Source organism: Mirounga leonina, unplaced genomic scaffold, assembly GCF_011800145.1.
Source record: "Mirounga leonina isolate KUSES-001 unplaced genomic scaffold, KU_Mleo_1.0 Mir_154, whole genome shotgun sequence".
NCBI classification, from domain to species: Eukaryota; Metazoa; Chordata; class Mammalia; order Carnivora; family Phocidae; genus Mirounga; species Mirounga leonina.
Window position 1 is genome coordinate 42,651,120 of NW_023270389.1, and position 17,209 is coordinate 42,668,328.

The 17,209-nt window shown below is 42.3% G+C and overlaps 1 long non-coding RNA gene across 1 annotated transcript in view; it reads right to left on the bottom strand.

Annotated features, from left to right (window-relative positions):
• LOC118014360 overlaps positions 1–16,859 on the bottom strand; it is a 28,691-nt gene extending 11,832 nt beyond the window's left edge. The window contains exons 1-2 of the long non-coding RNA XR_004680269.1: positions 14,875–16,859; positions 12,316–14,303 (exon numbers count right to left, since the gene is read on the bottom strand). This is a non-coding gene — a long non-coding RNA (uncharacterized LOC118014360). The remainder of the gene's footprint in view (positions 1–12,315; positions 14,304–14,874) is intronic.
• Positions 16,860–17,209: the final 350 nt, after the last annotated feature.

Here is a 17,209-nt window from a genome sequence, read left to right on the forward strand (position 1 = left end):
ACAACCTAGGCCAAGAACAGATTCACTAAAAAAAAATTAAGAACCCCTTGCAGCTCCTTGTTGGACTGGTAGGAGGTTTAACTGGAGGCATACGCATCTTGTTTTAGGTCCCTGTCTCCCCTGACCTGCATGGCAGGCATCTGTGCAGTGCCCCTGTCAGCCAGCCTTGGGTTCCAGCGGGCATTCCAGGCCCATGGAGCTCCAGCTGACTCCAAGCGCTTGAGTGGCCTCAGGGTGAAGAGAGCCCTCCTCCAGAAAATTTTCGTGAGGTTGCAGCTTTAAACAGCCAATAGTCAGTCCCCACTTAGATGGGTTGCCTGATGTGGTCCCGGGCTTCTCTAGCAATCAAGGCTCCCAGTTACTTACATAGTTTTACATATGGAGGTATATGATGGGCCATAATATACACTATATTCTTGCTGTGGAACGATCCAGCATGTTTGAAGGCCACTGCTCTTATATCACGGTTGAGCAACGAAAGGGGCTGCGTCACCAGCTGACATGGGGAATGCAGAAACAAACCCCCTTTCTGCCCTGTACAGACACAGTGGCAAACTGTCTCACTCTTCGATAGGCTCACACTTTGCTGCCATGTCTTTTCAGATTTGCACCCAGGCAGCAATCTATTTAAAAGACTTTTCCCCCATTTCTTATCACTACTGGCAAGGCTTGGAACTCTGGTGAAGGCTTCCCAGATATTTATAGCTCTGCCATCAGTTTAAAAGTTGCCCTATTTTTCCAAATCTTGATTCGGCGACTCAATGTCAAGCAACCCTCTTCAACAGTAATGTGGGGATCCTGTTGCCCTTGCCTGTTCTATCATTCCTGGTCCAACAAAGCAAAGTGAGGATGAGCCTATAAACACGAGTGAATCTCATACCATAATTTCCAAAAAGCATATGGTTTATTATAAATATATTATGTAAGAGCAGTTTACATTTTTTAATGTAATGCAAGCAATTATGCTATCCTCTAAGAGTAAATCCGTAATTACTCTGTAACAACTGCCTTGTATCATTTCTTTTCTAGATAAGCTCTGTAAGTTTTTGAAATTGAGAAAATGACATTTGAACTGATAAAGTTAAAACTGTCACCAAAAAATGTTTTTTTAATAAAACTACTAGAAATGATAAAAGTGAAAGAAAAATGATTGTCTATGAAAAATAGGTTTAAAGTAGAATGTGTGTTTTAGATAAGGAAAGGTATGAAGGACATGAGGTTTGTTGTTGCTTTTGGTGGTGGTGGTGGTAGTGAAGTTAAAAGAAAAAAAATAATTTTGTTCTAAAGTAAAATGATTGCTCCAGAATTTTTAATTTTAAATAGATATATAAAGGTGTGTAGAAGGTTTATGGAAAAGAAATATTGAGGAAGGAATTCTGTATGTAGCCAACCTAAAATTAGAATGGATTTATTTAAGTTAAAAAAAGAGTTTTAGGGGCTCCTGGGTGGCTCAGTCGCTTAAGCAGCTGCCTTCGGCTCAGGTCATGATCCCAGGGTCCTGGGATCGAGCCTCGCATCATTGCTTCTCCCTTTCCCTCTGCCTGCCACTCTGCCTACTTGTGCTATCTCTCTGTCAAATAAAGAAATTTCAAAAATCTTTAAAAAAAAAAAAGAGTTTTAATATCAAAAATACACTGGTGCATGGGCGCCTGCGTGGCTCAGTCGTTAAGCATCTGCCTTCGGCTCAGGTCATAATCCCAAGGTCCTGGGATCAAGCCCCGCATCGGGCTCCCTGCTCAGTGGGAAGTCTGCTTCTCCCTCTCCCACTCCCCCTGCTTGTGTTCCATCTCTCACCGTGTCTCTCTCTCTCAAATAAATAAATAAAATCTAAAAAAAAAAAAAAAAAATACACTGGTGCATAAAAGAGCCAAGTTTTCTTATAGGTCTCTTCTCAATAAGGCTTTTCTTTACCCTTAATGTAATCTGCATAGAAAACAAAGATTCTATATTGTGTCTTCATCAGGACTTTGAGTACTCAAGAAAACCAAGTCTTCTGGATATTAAAAAAGCTGTTTTTCTTACAACTTTGTGACCCTCTGTATTTGCCTTTGAAATCCTTTATTGTCACTTTGGTCAAATAGGTAATTAAATACTGCTTCATAATGATCTGTAATCTTATTTGGTCAATCATCCAACACCTTTTGATGTTTTTGACCAACTTCCCAAAATTAAATTATACATAAAGTCTAAAAGTAACTATGAGTATTTCCACAAGATCCTTAGAACTTCTCAAAAGGTTTGTTCCCTCTCCTTATAAAAAGGGAAATGTTACACTATACTAATTAGGCTTATTTGATATGTTAAATTACATGACAAGTAGTGTCAAAAAAGTGATGTTAAACTTTCTTTGATTATATTTGTATAGATACATGTTAAAATAAGTGTTCTATAATTTGTGTGAAACTCCTAAAAATCTGATGTTTTTCTATGTTATTATCTCGAAGTATGTCACAGAAATAACCAAATTCCCTTGCCAATTACATCATAATAAACTCTCATGAGATCTCTAACCATTGCTATCTTTAAATCTTTTGTCATTTACAGTTGTCTTAAGTACTTCATCCTCAAGGAGATTTATGAGATAGATTTGACAGGTTTTAATAAGTTCAAGATATTAACACTGAACTGGGTAAGAATTTCTAAAACTCTAATGGAAAACAAATTGTTTAATGTGTCGTTTTCCAGATTTAAAGGACTTCTGTTTTATTTCTTCTATAAGCTATCTATAATTCACAGCAATTTGGTAAGGTATATCTTTAAATGAAAATTAAAGCATTTAATTTTTTCTCCCTACCTGATCCCTCCAGAATTCTGAAACTCTTATTAAACTCATATTAAATATTTAATACTAAATATTAATTACTAAATATTAAACTCTTATTAAGTATTCTTATTATTTATGACAATGTATGCATTTACATAAGTTACATAATTCTCAGTAAGAATCTGTCCTCTTTGAAACAGGAACCCGATACCCCTAACCCCTGCTTTGACCCACAGTTGATAAAAGGAGATATACCTCAATATTATAAAGGTCTAATTGCTCCTATTAAAATAATCATGCTTTTGTAGAGCAATCATTCCACAGCACACTCTGGAAGACAGAAACCTCAAACATCACCTTTATAAATTAATGACTTTATCTATTGGAAAAAACATCTCCGGAAAGAGTCTCTTCAATCCCATTGGAAAGACCTTAATCAGGTACTATTATACCAACTCTTGTGCCACCAAACTCCAAAGAATAGACTCTTGGATTCATGTGTCACATCTAAAGAAAGCACCAAACCCTGACTAGACCTGCACACCAACTGGTGACCTCAAAAGCAAAGATCTCCAGAAACTGAAGCAGACAGCTGAAGGAGAGAGCTTTCCCATGATGATCAGAACAGGCCTGTCTACCCTTTTCTCACTGCTGCTGCTTTTTGCCCCCTCTTTCATTTGAAAAGACAATGCTCTTATCTATATTTCTCAGTCTATCGCAAAAAGGGGGAAACCTCTCTGAGTATTAGATCTGTTGCCAGAAACTCTGATCTGTTCATAATGTTGGAGACCCCTTGGTCTTTCCTGTAAAACTAACTTCCCTTTAGTCCCAAATTCCACTGCCAGTTATACCTGCAAGCCTATGGATATTACCTGTCAGGTGAAGTTGTTACAACCAGGTGTTCCCATAGTTTGTTTCAAACTTTCCCCAGTCATAACCATACTAGCTCAACGAAACACCTCCCTATTTGTCAATTGTACAACCTTGCTCCCCCTGCTCTTTTCCTTACCCAAGTACCATCTCTGTTCCCCTGCACCCAAGGGAAATACCAAGAGGTTTACACCTACTTGCAAGAACTTTAGAAAAGACTCCTCTGGGAAGGAGTAGCCTCTCACAGAATAGCACTCCAACTCCTCTGACTCATGGCTGGAAAGGATCAATCAACCCGACCTTACCTAGGGCCCTTACACTGCACCTGGTTTCATTTTTGTCTGCAGTAGACAGCATTTCCCATGGGCATATGAACATTTAGATAGCTGGTAAATGGGAGATCAATGCATACTGGGATATTTAAGTGTCCCTATCAACATCCATAACAAATCAGTGGCCTCCCACTGGTATATCCATTGAGCCTCCATGACTGTCGTAAACAAGAACTTCATGGCCCTCCAAGACCGCATTCCTATAACCCAGACTCTCCCAACACTTGCCCCATTCCAGGTCTCTGCTTGGCTTGACCTGCATATCTCAAGCAAGTGCAATATACACCCAATTTGCTGTCCTTGGGTAGCTGGGGCCCTCTAGGCATGTGGAACTTGGGTCTCTGCTTAGCTTGACCTGCATGACTCAAGCAAGTGCAATATACACCCAATTTGCTGGTCTTGGGGAGCTGGGGCCCTCTAGGAGTGTGGAACTTGGGGCTATTTATAATCACCTGCATAAATGTAAGGTTCAAAGCATCTTCAGAGAGTATGAAGGCAGGCAGGAGCGATCTGAGAGAATTTCCTGGTTGGCAGTTTGTCTCTAGTGATCTTATTGAGTGGCCCAGCATAACAGGCATGAAGATTGTCTATACATGAGCTATTGTGGGGATTTCCCTGAAGTTTACAGCAAGGCATTCATACTCAATTTGCAGGGGTTAGGGTGGGGGAGGGCAATTTTAGTTCTCAATGATTTGAAGTCAAAAACGTGTGAGAAAATTGGAAATTTCTATTTGGAAAGTTGTAGCCAGATACTAAAGGAAACTAGAATTCAAGATCTGGTCCAGTTTACCGGTAGAAAACAAACCTCAAAGTCAATTAATAGAGTGAGAATCTAATATCCATGAAAGTGTGTTACTGAGAAAATTTTTCTCTCTGAAGTCACCCTCATTTCAAAGTTGCTCAAATTAAGACTAATTTATTTGTAAATATAAGTTTAGTCTTAATAAACTTGGACTGATTATTTACATAAATGCAGCAAGAACAGTAATTGATCATATAGGCTCTTTTAAATCTGCTTTGCTAAAACTTTTCATAAGAAATCTCCAGATTGAACTTTTAACAGTCTTTCGAGGCTAAGAAGCTAAATATTTGCCATCAGACTTTCCCTGCAATACCTATACATTTGGGTTCCTTCCTCTCGTCTCAAGGTCTCCAAAATATCCTCAGGTTCTCACACCTGCCAGGAAGTGATTTTTACTTATCTGGTAAAGCTGCTGGGAACCCTGTAAGCAAGGCATCAGTCTGTTTTTCCAAAGGGCTTTATTGGCTCCATAAAGTCAACTGTGGTTCCTTAAAGCTGTCTGGTCATATCTGAGTCTATGTGTGTTTCTCCCAAAGATGATATTTCAGTCAAAGCCTTGGTAATATAACCAATGTTTCTAATTGTGACCTGTTACGAGTAGAACAGATTCTTTTTGAACTTATGCAAGTACATATATTGCCATGAAAATATAAGAATACTGAAAAATGGAGATACATTTTTGTTGATGGAAAAAAAAGTAATTTTGTCCTAAAGTAAAGCTGATTATTACTGAATGGGAAAGAAAAAAAGGACAAACTAAAATAGACATAGGAAGTTGTCCCTTTATAAAAAAGACCAAAATAATTTCCTGTGTTTATCAGGTCTTCGTATACTGAAGAAAACTGTATCTTCTCAATATTAAAAGAGCTAAGTTTTGCTAACAACAACCAAGTAATCTTTTGTATTTGCCTTTAAAATCTCTTACTGTCACTTTGATTAAGTAGATAGATAACTAATACTGTTTCACAGTGACATATGATCCTATGTGACCAAGACCTTTAAAATCCTTTTGGATGCTTTTGACAAACTTTACTAAATCAAATTCTAAATGAAGTTTTTTGACCTGGAAGAAACTTTGGGATTTTTTTTTCCAGAAGATTCTCTGGAACATTCGGAAGGATAGTTAAGCTTATTAGGCTTATTTGATATGTTAAATTACATGGGAATCATTGCCAAATAAGAATACTAAGCTTTCTCTATGTTGTATTTGTATAGATAGGTATATAAGTGTTAAAAAAATTATGTGAAATTCTTTTGCCTTCTGCAATTGCTGTCATCAAAATTGAGGCTCACATTGAAAAGACAAAGCTTGAGAATCAGGAAAATGCCCCAGCTGCCTTTTATGCAAAGGCAACAGAATCCATAAAAATTGTGGTACGTGTGGATAATGTCCATTCCACTTCTGCAAAAAAAATGGCCCTTATGGCCAAACTTTGTCATTCTTTTTTTTTTTTTAATATTTATTTATTTATTTTAGAGAGAAGGAGAGAGAGCATGAGCTGAGCAGGAGGGGCAGAAGGAGAGGGAGAGAGAATCTCAAGCAGACTCCATGCTGAGTGTGGAGCCTAATGCAGGCTCGATCTCATGATCCTGATGTCACAACCTGAACCAAAACCAAGAGTCAATGCTTAACCAACTACTCCACCCAGGCACCCCTTGCCAAACTTTGCCATCCTAATATCCTTGTAACATAGCAACAATCTCTTCCTGAATCAGTGAAATTAAGATGGGTAAACAAGGGCTATAAATTAAACAAATAGTTGGGGCTGTGAGAAACCCAAGACAGCCAACTGGTTCCTCCCATCTCCCTGACAAACTCCCATTTTCTGTTTCCGCATTCTTTCACCCACCTTAGTGCATTTAAGAAAAACTATTTTTGTCCCTAGAGACCTCAGATCTTGTCCCTCTGGATTTTTTGAACACCTGCAGCTGGACTTCATTCAACTGCCATGTACATGGAGTTTTCTGACTTGTTGTCCAAAGTATTATTGGTTTTTAATCTTTTGTTTTTCCAGATTTAAGGAAATCTTTTCTCTTAAGCTGTCAACAACTAGGTAAGATATACTTGGATGAAAGGAAATATACTTTAATTTTGTAAAAAGCCCAGATGCTCTCTATTAAAAATAATCATGCTTTAGTAGAGCAATCTTTTCAATCTTTTTCTTCTTACCTTGTTTTTCCCCCCTTTCACTTTGAGAGGTAATACTCTTCTCTACATTTCTCAGTCTGTTGCAAAAAGAGAAAACCTCTCTGAGTGTTAGATCTGTCACCAGAAACTCCAATTTATTCACAATGTCAGAGAACCCTTGGTCTTGTAACTAATTTCTCTGTAGTCCCAAATGCCACAGCTGAATATAAGCCTATGGATGTTACCTATCAGGTTAGATTATTATGACCAGGTGTTCTCATAACTTGTTTCAACCTTTCCCAGTCGTAACCCTGTAGCTCAACTAAATACCTCCACCTTTGTCAACTGTGTGACTCTTGTTCCCACATTCTTTTTCTTACCTAAATACCATCTGTTCCCCTGCACCCAAGGGAAATAGAAATGGATTTATACCTCTTTACAAGGATTTTAGAAAAGACCCCTCTAGGAAGGCATAGCCTCTCAGGAAATGCCATGCCAACTCCTCTGACCCATCGCTTGAATGGGTCAACAGAAAATTCCAACTAATTAATCTATCAATAACCAGACCTTAGCTGGAGTCCTCTGTGCTCCACCTGCTTTCATTTTGTCTGCATTTTAACAAGTCTTGTTTCTGAGTACACAATTCAGCATTGGCTTCTATCAGTCCCTGAACATCAGCCCTTCTGCTGATCATTTTTAGGCAGACCTAGAAGATATTTTGGTCACCTGTTTTCTCTGTGAGGGGGTGTTGTGAATGGCCACTGATATAATTTCTCCCTAAATTTGGGAAGATCTTATGAAAATGGAGGTAAAGAGCTTAAAGATTGAAAAGACCTGCTGCTGTTCAGGGGATAAGAATTTCCTTTTGGTGGTGGTGGCTGGGGGACATCTAGGATGTATCTGCAAAGGACGTCACATAGGAATGCCTAAAACTGGCAGAGCCTGATTATAGAGCCCTGGAAAGTAGGAGCAAATCCAGCCTTCCTACCAGTCTCAGGAGCTTGTGTGAAATTCATTTCCTAGCTTTCAGCACTTACATGAGTAATCTGTGTACTTTGAACCTAGAGATTAGCCAGAGTGCTCTCTGTAAGTCATATAGGGAAAAGGAAGTTAAAACACATAGATGGGGCCAAATTGTGAGAAGGGGGATTTAAATTGGATGTGGACATTAAATTTGGTCTTAAGTCTAATTTCTGTTCTTTCATCTTATCAAGGGAGTCCCTAAGGCTAGCTGTTATACTAATAAGATAATTGAGAGCTTTCTACCAAGAAATTTCTCTTCTTTCAAATATAACAAATTTAAAGGATCATCATCTGGCCATTAAGAAGTAGGAGCTTATTATGTTGGCGGGGATGCGGAGAAAGGGGAACCCTCCTACACTGTTGGTGGGAATGCAAGCTGGTGCAACCACTCTGGAAAACAGTATGGAGGTTCCTCAAAAAGTTGAAGATAGAGCTACCATATTATCCAGCAATTGCACTACTGGGTATTTACCCCAAAGATACAAATGTAGGGATCCGAAGGGGTATGTGCACCCCGATGTTTATAGCAGCAATGTCCACAATAGCCAAACTGTGGGAAGAGCCAAGATGTCCATCGACAGATGAATGGATAAAGAAGATGTGGTATATATATATGATGGAATATTATGCAGCCATCAAAAGGAATGAGATCTTGCCATTTGCAACGACGTGGATGGAACTGGAGGGTGTTATGCTGAGCGAAATAAGTCAATCAGAGAAAGACATGTATCATATGACCTCACTGATATGAGGAATTCTTAATCTCAGGAAACAAACTGAGGGTTGCTGGAGTGGGGGTTGGGGTGGGAGGGATGGGATGGCTGGGTGATGGTCACTGGGGAGGGTATGTGCTGTGGTGAGCGCTGTGAATTTTGCAAGACTTTTGAATCACAGATCTGTACCTCTGAAACAAATAATACATTATATGTTAAGAAAAAAAAAAAAAAGAAGAAGATAGCAGGAGGGGAAGAATGAAGGGGGGGAAATCGGAGGGGTAGACGAACCATGAGAGACGATGGACTCTGAGAAACAAACTGAGGGTTCTAGAGGGGAGGGGGGTGGGAGAATGGGTTAGCCTGGTGATGGGTATTAAAGAGTTCTGCATGGAGCACTGGGTGTTATGCACAAACAATGAATCATGGAACACTACATCAAAAACTAATGATGTAATGTATGGTGATTAACATAACAATAAAAAATTAAAAAAAAAAAAAAGAAGTAGGAGCTTATTAACCTCCATGACTACTCAAACTAACACACCTTTTAATGGAAAGATCCAAAGTCAATTTTCCAGGCTTAGACCACGGATGCAAGAGGCATGCTTAGAGAGGGGGGTCCATGATGTAGCCCCCGTGATCCAAAAGTTTACTCCCAGAAATACTCTAAGAAAGCAAAAGGTGTTCATTGCACAAGCAGTAGGGATGGTGTAGTGAAGACAGTGTCTCTGTTCTCTCATAAAAATGTGAGACAGCTCCAGTCACAGACCTGCTAATCCATTACACCAGGCAGGCACTACTAGAATGGGACTTTCCAGTATTAACAAGCAATGAAGGTTGAGAGACAAACGTCCCTTATGGGCTGGGGACCTTTTCTGACAAACTCCACTGAGAGCTGGCATGGCTGGACAGAGAGTGCTGCTGGTAGCCTTGTGTTCCAGAACTGCACTCTAGTCCACTGGCCACCTGGTGCACCCCAGTAAGTACATCAGAGAGGATAGAGACCAGAGAGGATATTCTCACTGGTACAAAGCCAAGCTCTTAGGACATAGAACAAGATGAAAGGGAAAACATCTTGTTTTTACAGAGAGGACCCACAGCTAAGTTTGTCTAAACAGACACCAGTCTTCTGGGAACTATGAACTCACCACTCTGTGAGGCTGGCTTGGACAGCAGGCTTAAAAGAGCTTAGACTTGTGTTCTTTTCCCTGTGGTAATTCCTTTTTATGACAAATGACATGAAAGACAAAATAGTGACCATCTCTGAAAATGGATCAGTCACACCAAGAGCACTCTACCAAATTTGCCAGAGTCACTAAGCCCAAGAAACTAGTTCCACAAATGATTTATCTTCCTAATCTAGATTTAGAAAGTGAGAGAAAATGGACTCTTCCCCCTTTCACTCCATTAGACCCTGCAGGCAGAGAGCCAAGGGCTGACATGTAAGGATTCCTACCTCTGCCAGCCATTTCTCAGAAGTTCCAGGATTTCTCAGCAGCAGCAGCCTCAGAGCAAACACTGTCCAGCTGACTATGCCAACTGTTGAGGAAAAATTTTCCTCCACCCTCAAAGTTCCTCTACCTTGTCTAAGAATTAAAGTGACAGGAGGCAGATTCGTGGGAGAAGAAAACAAAGCTTAATTAACTGCACATGATAAAATTGAGACCCAAAGAAATGACCAAGGCAGGCAGCTTTTATACTTTTTAGACAAAGAAACAATAAATCTGTGAGAAGTTGACAGAACAAAGAACACTTATGTTTGGGACCTTCAGTTAGCAAGGAATTCTAAAAAGAATTTGGGCTGAGGTTGTAAATTAGTAAAAGTAACAAGATTTGTTTATGCAGCCTTCTCAATTCTGAATTTCCTACCACTGGTGATAAGGATGTCTCTTAGATCTTGGTTCAGGGAGGGTACCTTTCACATGTGAGATTTATTTCCTGCCTTCTGGAGACAAAGGGGGATCTGGGTGACCTTTTGCACTGGCTGTTTCTTAAGTAATGTTAACTCAAAATAATATACCAAAGTGGCACATGTTGGGGTAGCCTATCCTTGGCCTCCACAGGTGCATCTTTATTGGTTAGGGTTTGGAATAAGGCAGATGCCATGAACCCCCTAGAGACTACTCTTGAGACCTGGATTCTCCAGACACTGCCCAGTTCCGGGTCCCTGGTTTCCTAGGCCTGTGCAGCCCACACCGGGACAGCCAGACTTAGGCATCTTGGGCCCTCCAGACCTGTGTAGTTTGAGCCAGTTTGCAACTATAGACATAGCTTCCAGGGTAGAAGGAGGCCACTCCCAAAATCCTTCTGAGGCATCAACTTTAATCTTGAAACTCTCAGTTCCCATTTGACTGGCTGCCTGATGGGGTTCTGGACTCCTTCAGCAACCAAGTCTCCCAGGTGTCTCGTACTGAAAGATACCCTTGCCCACCTGCCCAGCCCTCCCTAGAAAGGCATCCAATTTCCTCCAGCCCTGACTTCAGGGGAAATGTGTGTATTTGTAAAGATAAGGGCTTGAAATTAGGCAGATATTTTTGACCCACAAAAGCCCTCACCAAGGACACAGCCTCTCTGGACACTTGCCCTGTTCCCTGGCTATACTGACCCACATGGCCCACGTACGCACTGTATGCACCCCATCATCTGGCCATGGGCTGCCAGGGCCCTCCAGTTCAAACCAGTACCTAACTACTTGCACAGCCTCCTGTGGGGAGGGATCCTTTCCCTTTCCCAAGGTGGCAGCTAAGAGTCAGACCACACTTGGACTGGCTGGCCGATGAGGTCCTGGGCTTTTCCAGCAATCAAGGCTCCCAAGTGTCTCTTATAGGCGGCTACCCTAGCCACTCTGCCTGGAACCACCCTGGCAAGGCGGTACAGCTTCCTGCTGATCTGCCTTCAGGGGAAATAAGCATGCTTGTTTAGGTTATGGCTTGGTATCAAGTAGATGCCTTGTAAACCCAACAGCCTGCTCTCATGAGCAGCTTCTGCCAAAATTTTTCCTGTAATAGTCCCTGGTTATGCTGCCTGTGTGGACTGCACATGTATGTACCCAGAAGCCAGCTTCTGCAGACCCAGCCCTCCAAGTTTATGGAACTCTGACCAGGCCCCAACCACCTGCAGATCCTCTGGGGGTAGAGGGAGCCCACCTACCGGAAAAAGCTCTGAGGCAGAAGCTGCAAATGTACAACAGTCTGTCACCTTGTGGGTTTGCTGCCTGAGGGGGTCCTGGCCTGAACAAGGAACAAGGACTCCCACGTGTCTCCTCACAGTGGGATACTCTGTCCTGCACACCCTGCCTCTTCTTGGCAGAGCAGTTGAAAAACCTTCAGCTCTGCCTTTCGGGGGAATATTGCATAATTGGTAGGTAGGCCTTACAATTAGGTCCATACCTTGTACCCCAGGAGCCTGCACCAGTGACATGACCTCTCCTGATACTTGCCCCATTCCAGGTCCCTGACTAACCTGACCTCACTGTCCATGCATATGCAGTAAGCACCACTTCAGCCACTTTGGGCTGCCTAGGCCCTCCCGACCTGTGGAGCTAGAGCCCATCCCCAAACCCCTGCATTGCCTCAAGGTTGGACGGAGCGCACACTCCAAAAATCACTCTCAGGTAGCAATTGAAACGGGTGACAGTCAGTCCCCATGTGGACTTACTGTGGCTGGTTTCCCAGGCTTACCAGTAATCAGGGCTCCCAGGAGTCTCCTACTGAAGGATACCCTGGCCAGTATGACTGGCCCCTTCCTGGCAAGGAGGTCCAGATTCCTTCAGCTCTGCCTTCAGAAGACACAAGTGCATTTGTGTACGTTAGGCCTTAGACTTGGGCAGATGCCAGGTATCCCAAACATTCCACTGTTGAGATCTGGCTTCTCCCAAGTCTTGAGCGGTTCCAATTTCCTGTTTACCCTGAACTGCACTGCCAGGGCATGCGCAGTTGGAAGCCCCGCACAGGCTGTAGCGTGGAGGGTGCTCACCACCAAAAATCACCATGAGTCTACAGCTGCAAATTGGCTACTATCAGTCCCAATTTGGACTTGCTGCCTGACGGACTCCTGGTCTTCTCTAGCAACCGGGATCCCAAATGTCTCTTACTAGATGATACCCCAGCCAGCACACCCACCCTGCCCTAGGAAAGCAGACCAGTATCCTCCAGTCCTGTTGTCAAAGGGAATATGCACAAAGGTATAGGTGAGAGCTTGAATTGAGGCAGATGCCTTTTGTCCAAAAGATCTTGTTCCATGACTCAGCCTCCCTGGATCTGTGCCCTTTTTTCCAGATTCCTAGCTACCCTGAACTGCTCTGACTGTGCATGCATAGTTAGCACCCCTCCAGCTGGCCTGAGGCCTCAAGGGCCCTCCAGGCTGATGGAGCAGGGCCTGGCCCCAAACACCTGCATAAGCTTTGGTGTGGAGGGGGACCACCCCCTAAATTCACCCTGAAGCTGCATTTGGACTTACTGCCTCAAGGAGTCCTGGAGTTCTCCATCAACCAGAACTTCTTAGATACATTCACAAGCTTACCCCAGCTAGCCCTCTTGGCCCTGCTCAGGCAAAAGAGGCCAGTATCCTCCATCTTTACCTTCAGGGGGAATATGCACATTATGTAAGACAGGGCCTGGAATTAGGCAGATGTCATGGACACCTTGGAACCCATTCTTCAGACCTGGCCTCTCCTGACACTTGCCCAGTTCCAGGCCCCTGGCATACCTGACCTGTGTGACCTGAGCATGTATAGTATGAGCCCTGTCATCCTGCCTTGGGCATCTGAGGCCCATCCCCAGATTGAAGGGAGCCCATCCTTGAAAATCTTTCTGAGGTGAAAGCTTTAGACTGGTGACAGTCCCCATTTGGATGGCTGCATAATGGGGTCCCAGGCTTACCAGTCATCAAGACTCCCCGATGTTTCTTAGTGAAGAATACCCAAGATGGCCAGCTGGCCTGACTCCACACTGATGTTAAAAAGAAAACCAAAGGGGTGTCTGGGTGGCTCAGTTGCTTAAGCGTCTGCCTTCAGCTCAGGTCACCATCCCAGGGTCCTGGGATCGAGTCCTGCATCGGGCCCCTTGCTCAGCAGGGAGCCTGCTTTTCCCTCTCCCTCTGCCACCCTCCCTGCTTGTGCTCTCTCTCTCTCACTCTCTCTCTCTCTGACAAATAAATAAATACAATCTTAAAAAAAAAAATGTATGTAAAAGCAAGGGTTCCTAAATTAAACAGAATGGGATACCCATTTTACTTGGCAAGGAAAAGCCTCCAGAAGGTTTCAAAATTCCAAAATAGTTTCATTGAAAGCTTACAAAAGGCTAAAGAAAATTTAAAGACGTAAGAAGTACCTAAAAGAAAAGACTATAAAACTGATGTAACTCCTACTACTGCCCTCTTTCCTCTTTTGAGTGCTCACTCTAGTCTAAATTGTTTGTCCACTCTGAAAGACTATATACAACCATAAACAAATGTCTTTCAAGTTAATGGAAGGACAGGAGAGTCCTCAGATGGCCAAAATTGATGACACTGAGGGATTTTTGGTAAACTATTATTCCTTAAATAACCAAGGGGGAACTCTGTTAGATACCAGAGCCTATAGGGGGGATCTTAGAAAAACTGACAGAAGCCAGCAAAGAGTAAAAATTCTTACCAGAATCAATTCTTCTGAATCTCTGTCTGTAGCACCCTGCAGGCAAGAGGTAAAGATAATATTTTACACTGTCCTTTCCTTTCCAAATCCAAACCCATTGGTTAATTAATCCTTTCTCTCTCAGAGATAGTCATTGCCTTCTTGCTTGTCTCATTTTACATAACTGGGCTTGGCTTTCTGCCTGCCTGGTACATGCCAGTTGTTGGTTTTTTCCTTTGGCTATCATTGGGAGTGACTCTGGATCTTGGGAAGGTACTATCTTTTGCACCCTCTTTGGGGACCCATCTTACACCCAAGGTGGGGGTAGTTATTCAATACTGCCAAAAAATTTTAAATTAAAACTATGTACCCAGTGAAAAGAAGTACATTAAGAATAATATAGTTAGATAGGGGGATCAACTTATGATGTAATTTAAGTTACAATCCAAGTCTCTGAGAAATTGAGAGCAACTCTCCTTATCTTACAAATCTTTTGCAAAACAAAAGTCAGCTCTGGAGGCAATTCAAACTTTAGCTATTCCCGTACCTATCACAAAACTTCCCCTATTTATCTCAGAAGGCTTGTAAATTATTGCTTTAGAAAACCAAAGTCCTACATAGAACTTACATTCTTTCTCTGTCTGTTGAAGTTATACATCTTATCATGCCACTGAAATGTAAACACAGCCCACAATCACCTGAGACTAGAAGAGTAAAAAAGAAAAGAGGCTTTCTTAAAATACAAACTGCTAGACAGGAGCAAGTCCCATTGCTACAGCCAGCCTGGACACACTGGGTAAAGGAAAAAAAAAAAACAAACAGCTAGAATACAAAAAGACCCACCCTAAAACTTCACCAAGTGGCAGGGGAGCTGCTGGAATGCTCTCCAGGTCAGAGAGCCTGGTAGGTATAGATTATGTTCCCCCTCTGCCTTGATAGCATGGATAGGAGCAGGGTTCAGGTGCCCTAGCTGACCTACTGCCTCAGTGAACTCTGGGCCCCTAGGTCACACCAGCCCAAGCTGTCCCACCAAAGAAGCCCCAACACAGTGCACCCTGGGACATCCCTGTTCAGCATTCACTACAGCTCCAGCCATGTCACCAAGGTGACACAGGTGCAAAGCACCCCAGTACATTCCAGGCCCATACCACTTCAGCTCCAGAAAGCTTGCTAGGGCACCCCAGCAGAGAGCACTCTCGGACCTCTCAGCTCATGCCTGCTTTGGCTCCAGCCACCCCTCCAAAGCACCTGGGAACACACGGCCCATGACCACCTTGGTTTCAACCTCCCCTCCCAGGTACCTCTTGTATGGAGTGCCCAGGACACCTTGGCTTGCACCCACTTCAGCTTTAGCTGTACTGCTTAGGAGCTCTCTGCATAGAAAGCCACAAGATGACCCCAACCCACACCCATTTCAGATTCAGATGCCCAGCCAGTGCACCCCATGCATGGAGAGTCCCAGGACCATCCCAGCCCATGCTCACTTCAGCTCTGGCCATTGCATCAGGGCAACTCCAGCACACAGTACCACAGGATCCCCAACCTACCCCAACCACAGATCCAGCCAGCCAGCCAAAGTCACCAGGCACACACAGACTACACAGGAAATGACCATACACAAGACCCTTCTTTCAGGTTTAGGAGAAGTAGGTGTTCTGCTGAATTCTTAGAAACAAACACAGAAAGTGAAGCAAAATTAGGAGATAGAGGAATATGATCCAAGCAAAAGAACAAGACAAAAATCTCAGGAAAAGAACTAAATGAAACAGAGATAACCAATCTTCCTGATAAAGAGTTCAAATTAATGTCATAAAGATATTTACTGCATTGGAGAAAAGAAGGGATGAACTTAGAACTTCAACAAAGAGATAGAAAATAAAAAAATAAAAAAATCAGGGTTGAAGAATACAATAACTGAAATGAAAAATATACTAAAGGGAATCAACAGCAGATTAGAGGATGCCAAACAAATCAGTGGCCTGGAAGACAGGTAATGTGAACACCCAACCTGAACAGCAGAAAGAAAAAAAAGAATAAAACAAAAGGAGGACAGGTTAAGGGATCTCTTGGTCAACATCAAGCAGACAAACATTTGCATTAAAAGGGTCCCAAAAGGAGAAGAGAGAGAGAAAGGAGCAGAAAACTTATTTGAAGAAATAATATTTGAAAACTTCCCTAACCTGGAAAAGGAAACAGACATCCAGGTTCAGGAAGCACAGAGAGTTCCAAACAAGATGAATGCAAGGAGGGCCACACCACAAGACACATAATAAAAGTGTTAAAGATTAAAGATAAAGACAGAATTTTAAAAAGCAGCAAGAAGCAACTAGTAATGTCCAGAAGAAACCCCATAAGGCCATCAGCTGATTTTTCAGCAGAAGGTTTGCAGGTCAGAAGGGAGTGGCATGATATATTCAAAGTGTTAAAAAGAAAAAAACCTACAACAAAGAATACTCTTCCCATGAGATTATCATTCAGAATAGAGGGAAACATAAAGAGTTCCCCAGACAAACAAGAGTTAGAGTTCAGCACCATTAAACTTACAAGAAATGTTAAAAGAACTTTTCTAAGTGGAAAAGAAAAGGCCATAATTAGAAGAAAGTTATAAAAGGAAAAAATATCATGAGTAAAAGCAAACATATAGTAAAGGTAGTAGAGCAATTATTTATTCAGCTAGTATGAAGGTTAAAAGGCAAAGTAGTAAAATCAGTTATATCTTTAAATTAGGTAAGGAGATTAAAAAAAAAGATATAAAATATGAAAACATACACATAAAATATGGAGTAAAAATGAAATTCTTTTAGGGCACCTGGGTGGCTCAGTTGGTTAAGCAACTGCCTTTGGCTTAGGTCATGATCTCCAGGTCCTGGGATCCAGTCCTGCGTCAGGCTCCCCCTGCTCTGTGGGGAGTCTGCATCTCCCTCTGCCTCTGCCTGCCACTCCCCCTGCTTGTGCTCTCTCTC